The sequence below is a fragment of the Tenrec ecaudatus genome, chromosome 6 (genome assembly GCF_050624435.1).
Source record: "Tenrec ecaudatus isolate mTenEca1 chromosome 6, mTenEca1.hap1, whole genome shotgun sequence".
In the NCBI taxonomy this organism is placed as follows: Eukaryota; Metazoa; Chordata; class Mammalia; order Afrosoricida; family Tenrecidae; genus Tenrec; species Tenrec ecaudatus.
In genome coordinates, this window is record NC_134535.1 from 147938437 (window position 1) to 147945958 (window position 7522).

Consider the following 7522-nt stretch of genomic DNA (forward strand, 5'->3'; position numbering starts at 1 on the left):
TGCACTCTTCACAATTGGTATTGAGAACATTCATTCATTCTCTCATCCCACTCATTAATTGCCTACAGTATGATAAACACTGTTGTGGATATCAGAGATTAGTGGTGAACCAAACAAAAGTACTGCCCTCATGAAAACATACAATATCTTCATAATTCCTTTCAGAGATGAGGAAGTCATGTCCTGCAAGTTAAGTACTTTCCCCAAATTACTTCTAAATGGGTCCTTTCAAGCCAAGTCCTGGGCCATTAACTCCTACAATAACACCTCTAACATCTCAGAAGTCGGGGAGTGAACGCACTCGTCCCAGGACAAAAACTCTTCGCAGTGTTGTCCACTCCTCCTGTAGAGTGATTTCAGACATCTTGCTGGGACAAAAGAAGACATTGTTGAAAAAGGCAACAGCAGTTTACTTTCTGCACCGGAGTGAAATACAAAATATTGTCACTAGAGAGCAACTTGACAGATGATTTTATATATATTATTATAAAGAAAAGACCATCTATGTACATCACATTCTTGAAAATGGGAAGCCCTTGAACAGGCTTCTTATATTATAATACATTTTTCATGATTACTAAAATAATATGTGGCCTTGTGAGATAGTTGTTTATTGTGTCAACCTGGCCGATAAACACATGTGGGGTTAATTGAAGGGTGGAGGGATAAATGGCTCAGTGAGCTTCGCCTTTCTAGTTCTCAGGTCTCTGGCTTTCTGATGGTCAGACTAGGGGGCAGCTGCCTTAGCAGTTCCCTGCTTTCGCTGACCAGGCTCACTTCCTGCAAGACATTCCCCGGGAGAAGCCACACAGACCTACCCCAATGCAGCCCTGGGTGCTGGGACAGCCGTGTGGAGACCCCTGCCAACATTGACAAGCTTGCATGCTCACTGATTCAGCTTTCCTCCTGCAGTTGGCATCATATTGTGTGTTTTGTGAGATGGAGGAGGACTTTGTGGATTGGTGTCAGACATATGGGTTAATGGGTTAATGTTGGACTTGTGGACTTGAGCAGCACTGGGTTGGGATGTTTTCTTGATGCACACTTAACCTTTATATAAAACTCTCTTATACATGAGTGTCTGTGGATTTGTTTTTCTAAAGTACCCAGACTAACACACCTTGTGACTATTAAGCAGTAGCCTAACATATCTTTCATGAAACTTAATACAAAGTTAAAAATCAAAATAAAGTAAGTAGGTTCTTCTGATGAAAACTTTGCCTCTCATATGATTTTATTAATGAAAACTATTCACCAGGTCAATCTGACTTATAAGTTGGGATTGATTTGATGACAATGATAAGATTTTTTTGTTAGTCTATTTTTAAAAAATCACACATTTGACTTAATGACAATTGAACTGTGTTACTCACCCTCTTGTCTACTGAAAGACTCACATTGTTCTTTTAACATTCTGCTCAAATGATTTGCTGTTCAAATTTACCCAATCCAAATTCCAACTCTATTCTTTAAAGAAATATAAAAAAGGAATCACAACCTTCAAGTGGAGTGGGAGGAGAACATGTATAAATGAAGAAGTCCTTAAGAAGAAGAGCAAAGTAGGAGGCCTTCCACATCTATTAGACCTAGTTGACTAGAGAAATAAATTCAATGATACTTCTATATGTGTAAGAAAGAACTTTATATCAGGAAGTAACTGTAAATGAACTAACCATTTCAGCCCAGTCCCGGTCAAGTCCATAAATCTGATACTAGTCCATAAGTCCCTCTTCAGACTCACACAGTCACGTACAATGATGCAGAATACAGAAAGACCACAGGATGGTGGGTGCAAAATTGTGTGGATCTAATGGCACTGGCTCTTGGAATCATTGGGCTCAGTCAGCAAGAATGTGAAGTCAGAAAGGAGGGAGGGTTCATATAGGTTAAATATCACCCCTGCATGTTATATATCTTCAAGTTGACATTACACTGCCACAGTAGTCAAAACAGCCTGGTCCTGGCACAATGATAAGTGCAGAGACCAATGGAACAGTATAGAAAAGCCATCTACCTATAGGCAAATGATCTTTGACAAAGGGACAAAAACATTAAGTGGGAGTTTTACCTTCTTCAACAAATAGTGATAGAATAATTGAATTTATATCTGCAGAAGAATTACAGAGGACCCATACCTTACTCTATGCACAAACATGAACTCAAAATAGAGCAAAGACCTAAATGTAAACCCCAGAGCTGTAAAAATCACCAATAGAAAACTAGAGACAAGCTAAGGTCCCTAGAGCTTGGCATAGACATATTACCAAATATAATGAAGGATATGTGCACAATAGAAGACAAAATAGATGACTGTTACCTACTAAAAATAAGACACTTGTGCACATCAAAAGACTTCTGTTAAATGTAAAAGTCTTAACATGATGCAGAATACATGTCTTAAAAATAAATAAATACAAATAAACTCCATACTTCCTATTGTCATAGAGGGTGCAACCCCCCTTGGAATGATTGTTATGAGATTATCTTTAAATCATAATCTGAAAATCTCCCCAATGTCTTCTTGAAATCAAAGAACAGTTAGCCTAACCATTCAAAAATATTTGTCTCGGGTGTCAGAGACTTTTGATAAATATCCGCATGGGGTAAAGGTTGCAGAAGCAACTCTAAAGACAGGGGCGGCATCATCTGTTAATGAGAGAGGGGCAGCACCTCCAGAAAGAAGGGTGAGAATGGTTGTACAACTTGAAAAGTAGAATCAGTGACACTAAGTTGTACACTTGGGACCCGCTGATTTGGTATGTGCTCTGCAAAAACAAACCAGACAGACCAAAACAAAAAGGAAAAATAAGAGTAAAAAGAGAACCTACAAAACAGGGGGAAAGGGACAACGGACTGATTTCTAAAACCTGTAGACCACTGCAATATTTCAACAAAAAAAATAAATGATACATCCAAAAAGTGAGCACAAGACATAAGCAGATTTCCTGGAAAATACATTCAAATGCTCAGAGTCACTAACCATACTGGAGAGGCAAAACAAAACAATGATCAGGTATCATCTTCTACCAGCAACGGCAGCTCAATTTAAAAAATACGGAGAGATTGGAACTCTCATACACTGCCTGTGGGTCTATAAACATGTACAGCCATTGTGGGAAGTGATGTGGTGCCACCTAAAACAAGTGGGAGTGAAAATCTCATAGGATTCAGCAATCCCACTAGTATTGGGGCGTATGTCCTAAAGACTGAAGAAACAGAACAGAAAAGATGAGTGCACCCCCATGTTCATTGCAGTACAGTTCACAATAGCAAGAAGTTAGAAGCAGCCTAAAAGTTAATCAGTAGAAGAACAGTGAGGTAATTAGTTTATTGTGCCAACCTGGCTGATAAACACATGTGGGGTTGATTGAAGGGCAGAGGGATAAATGGCTTAGTTAGCCTCACCTTTCTATCCTTGGGTCACTTGCTTTCTGAGGGTCTGACCAAGGTGCAGCTGCATTAGTCAGTTCCCTGCTTCAGCTAGCAAGGCTCACTTCCTGCAAGATATCCCCAAGGAGGAGCAGCATGGACCTACCCCGATGCAGCCCTGGGTGCTGGAGCAGTCGCGTGGAGACCTCTGCCAGTGTTGAGATGCTTACACGTTCTCTGATTTGGCTTTTCTCCTGCAGTCAGCATCATAGTGTATGTTTTGTCAGGTGGAGGAGGATTTTGTGGATTGGTGTCAGACATATGGGTTAATGTTGGATTTGTGAGTTTGAGCAGCACTGGGTTGAGATGTTTTCTTGATGTGCACCTAACCTTTATATAAAACTCTCTCTTATATATGAGTTTCTGTGGATTTGCTTTTCTAAAGTACCCAAAGTAACACAAATGGATAAAGTAACCCCTATGCTACATACAATGAAATAATATGCATTGTTAAAAAAAAGACAAAACAATGATGAAATGATGCTGAGTGAAGTTAGTCAATCACAAAAAGATAGATATTATATGTGACCACTGCTAAATGGACAAAGACCGGGACAAAGATGGGCAGTGCCTTCAGGTCATGCAGTCCTTTAAAAACTGGCAGTTTCATATTGTCTTAGCTTTAAAAGACATTTGTTACTTCTCCATACATAGTCTGCTGTAGCAAATGAGTGTTAGTGAAATAAGTGCCCTGAGTTTAACCCTTAATGCTTTCTTAAACAGGACTTAACTACTTAAGTTTTTAAATATGTGTAAGTGAGCATCCCAAATATTTTAGTCAAAAAAGCTTATGCTTATATGAATATCCTCCTCCACCCCCCATCTCAATAGCATTTGAAATCCTATGCCATGGAGTAGTATACTGAGGAGCCCTGGTGGTGTGGTGGTTATGTGTCAGGCAGCAATCCACGTGGACCATTGTTTGAAATCACCAGCAGTTCCTTGAGGAAAAGACTGGGCTTTGTACTCCCTTAAAGAGTTACAGTCTAGGAAACCCAGAGGGGTTCACTATGAGGCAGTGAGTTTGGTTATCATTAAAAACACCAAAATGTCTAGCGAAGTTATTTGTATTATCTTACAAAAAGCTGATAATGCCCCCACTAAAATGGGAGGAACAGGGATATATGGAATGTGTGAGTGTTTGTGTGTCTTTTGAGCTCAAACTTAACTATAAGCCATACTTACCCTCATGAAGGAATCGCTGAGCATATTGGTGCTATAGCAAAGTGTGATAAAGAGAGCAGGTGGTCCCCAGCTATAAGAAAGAATAGCCTCAGGGGTCGTGAAGGCTCATCTTAAAACAAGCAACCATCTGGGTGATTTGCCAGTCAATCCTACATGGAAGCAGCCCACTAGTCTATGAAATCTGAGGATTTTAAGTAATAAATTCAGGGACCAGATGAGGGAATTGTATTAGAGCTTAAATGCTAAGTACCTGGTTTGCATAAAGATATAGATGACTGTGAAAGCCCAAATTCCCCACATGGAATAAGCCTCCCCTGAATTTCCTGGGACCCTTGACCAGGGACATGAATAGGCTTGCCCTCAGACAGAGGACCTCAGAAAGTGACCTGATGCCAACACAGGTCAGATTTTAACTTAATTTGCTTTCCCTTTCACCGAATTTTAATTTGTTTTAATTTTTATTACTCTCTGTTTCTTTTGGATTGAGGTTTGTCTGAGTTTTACATTTTATTATTGTTGGCCTTTTTTAGTATGATTTCCTTATATAAAATCTAGGATCAATGAGTCTATAGAGACAATAACTAGATTATAGGTTTCTTAGGGATCTGGCAGGGAAGGATGGGGGAAATGTGGAGCTAATAACAATGAGTACAAAAAGAAAGAAAATGTTCTAAAATTGATTGTGATGATCATTTCACAACACTTTTTTTTTCAGGGGAGAGCGTGAACGCAGTCCCCCACTACCACAAATTATGCAGTCGAGTTTCCCACATTTGGGGAAATCGCAGGGGTCGGCACATCCGGAGTGCAATGGATAAGCCTCGGCCTGGGAAAACCACCTTCGTGACCATGGTATCTCCTCTGCCAGGTAACACTTTTTAATATATTAAAATGGTTGCACTGTATGATGTATGAATTATATGTCAAGAAAACTGTTTTTGAAAGTTTGCTGAAGTCTTTCATTCCCTTGCAATTTCATGTTTCCACAAACTTTATGAAGCCCCATAGTATGTGCTCAATGAATCCTATTCATGGTAACTGCTGTGATAGCTATGATTTCTAGTGGCTTTTTAAAAAATAAATTGATCCCCAGATCTTTCCTCCTAGTCTGTCATAGTCTGGAAGCTCTGCTGAAAATTATGAAGTATTATGAAAACATGGATGGTGGCTACAAATGAGGTACATTGGGCAGAGGTCAAACTCAGGTCTCCCACCTGGAAGAAAATGATTCTGCCACTGAACAAGCACTGCCTCTAAAGATCCCAATTATTAACGTGACTTTGCTAATGACCTGATGATAAATGTCAATTGTTAACATATATTAAAACCCAAAACTCTCTTCATACCTTGCGAGATCTGGCTCCTGCCTCAGTCTCCAACCTCACCTGAGCATTCACGCGGTAAGAAGCACTTTGGGATTGCGCTCAGATATGCCATTTGGTGGGTCCTTGCCTCGGGTCCTCAGGACTAGTTTTTCCTTCGGTCTACATGCTTTACCTAGCCCTTTGTGGATACGATCTCAACTCACCTGGAGCTTTATTGGAGAAGCCTTCCCTGGAAACCGTTTGAGTATCGCCTCCACCTTCCCGCCCTGCCTCTACCCTTGTTTCTCTCATTTACCACAAGAGGTACAAGCTCCGCTTCCTGCGCCCCTCTACTTGTTTGTGCCTCTCTCTCCTGAGAGCTCAGAAATATTTATTTTCAGGTTCAGTTTAAGTAGATATCAAGTGTTGAAGTTTGAACATTAGCATAGATCAAATTTGGCTGGAAGAGTAAGCCAAGTACTCCTCTGACAGCTGAGATAAAAGGAGTGTCAGAGAGAAATAGCCACTTCAGCACCACGCTCAACTTATCCGGATTTCAATATGAATCCAGCCATGTGACAAACTACCTTGAACTTTAAAAAGGAAAACTGCTGACAAAATCATAACTATCAAATATTGGAGAAGGCATGCCAACCTTCACAGTCTACCATAGTAGGCTAGGCTGTTTGTGGGATTTGGAGGCAGAAAATCTAAGTAGAATTGGGGATCTAGGTCTCTAACAGCTGAATGCCTAGCCCTGGGAAAAAGAATGTAATTTATTAGGCCAATCACCATTCTTCCACTTTATACTAATGACCTCATCTAGTACCTGAGCTAGGCCCTGCTCTTTCCCTGGCTATTTAAAGTCACTGTGTCGCATCAATTCTTACTCATAGTGACTCTATCGGACAGAATAGAACCGGTCCTCTGGGTTTCTGAGGCTGAAAATCTTTATGTGAGCAAAACACTTCACCTTTCTTCTGTGGAGTGGCTGGTGGTTTTGAACTGCAAACCTTGTGATTAGCAGCCCAATGCCTAACCCACTATGCCACCAGGGTTGTTTTTTAAATGAGGACAGTGTGGTATAATCTGAAACAGGATTCCATAAAGCCCTGCTTTTATCCATTCATCTCCAGAATGACAGCAATAGTAGCTGCACGTTTCTGAGCCTCTACCCTGAGCCAGGCACCACGCTGGGCGCCTTCCTAGCCGCCCTCTGTGTAGTTACGACAAGGAAATAACCATTAACCTATTTGGTAAGGTTGAGGTAACTGCCCAAAGCCTATGTTTTCCTTTTTTAATGAAAGCATATATTTTATGTTGTGAGCCACAATGTTTCTTACAAACATAAGGGAGGTTCAAATATTTGTGGGAAAGATTCCTCTTTCTCTTCTTTCTATTTCCCACGAACGATTTGAAGCCCCCAGTCCCTCCTCCAACCTCCACTCCAGGACTATTATGGAAAGGGTATTTGGAAAAGATTATTGGGAGTCTGCAATAGTAAACAAGAAATATTTGTCTCTAGCCTCCCATAGCCATAAGCTATCGCATTGCTTATAAATTGTAAATAACGGATAGCCATACAAGACAAATTGTGTCTGTAG

The 7522-nt window shown here is 40.4% G+C and overlaps 1 non-coding gene across 1 annotated transcript; it reads right to left on the minus strand.

The window, feature by feature from the left end:
• Window positions 1-5326: 5326 nt before the first annotated feature.
• LOC142452293 (U1 spliceosomal RNA) lies at window positions 5327-5490 on the minus strand. The gene has a single exon (XR_012785310.1). It is a non-coding gene; the product is annotated as a U1 spliceosomal RNA (small nuclear RNA).
• Window positions 5491-7522: the final 2032 nt, after the last annotated feature.